Below are 882 nucleotides of genomic sequence, written 5' to 3' on the forward strand. Positions count from 1 at the left end.
CGCGTGCTCGCGCGCCCCCTGCCGTGCCCCACCTGCCGCCGTGCTGCTCTGCTCCGCCCCTACCCCGGCCTCCCCCTGCTGCCCACGGCGTGCACGACCGCAGTGGCCGTCGGCGCCCTATGCAGCCACGGGTGCCCAGCTGCGGCCGGTTCGGGCCACTGCCATGTGGACCCGCACCAAAAAAAAGGGAATAAAAAAAATAATAAAAAAAATTAAATTAATTAATTAATTAATTAACTTAATTAATCCTAATCTAATTAACCTAATTAACTACTTAACCTAATTAACTACTTAACCTAATTAACTACTGTTAATTAACAGTATAGCCAATGACAGGTGGGCCTGCTGTCCAGTTTGACCAAGTCAAACTGCTGACTGGACTAGTCTAGTCATTGACAGGAGGGTCCCACTAGACCCCTTTGACCAGTCAACAGTCCCAGTTGACTGTTGACTGGGAAGTCAACTGGACCCCACCTGTCAGCCCCTTTAGTACATTGTTGTGTACAAGCTGTGGGTACACTTAGCAATTTCACCTTTAGTTCTGAAATAATAAATAAATTCAAAAAAAATTAGAAATTGTTTAAAAAACTTTGAAAAAATCATATAAAATAAACCGTAGCTCGGATGAAAAAACTTTGTACATGAAAGTTGCTCAGAACGACGAGACGAATTCGGATACGCAGTCCGTTCATCCGCCACACACCCCTAACCTATCGAACTCGCAACTTTCCCCCTCCGGCTCCTCTGCCCGGAAAGACGGAACCCCGGGAATACTTTCCCGGATGTTTTCCCCCCTTCACCGGTATCACCTACTACCGCGTTAGGGCACACCGAACACCGCGTATTGCCTTGTTATATTTTGTGATACTTTGTTTGCTCTGT

The sequence above is a fragment of the Triticum dicoccoides genome, chromosome 3B, assembly GCF_002162155.2.
Source record: "Triticum dicoccoides isolate Atlit2015 ecotype Zavitan chromosome 3B, WEW_v2.0, whole genome shotgun sequence".
Taxonomy (NCBI): Eukaryota; Viridiplantae; Streptophyta; class Magnoliopsida; order Poales; family Poaceae; genus Triticum; species Triticum dicoccoides.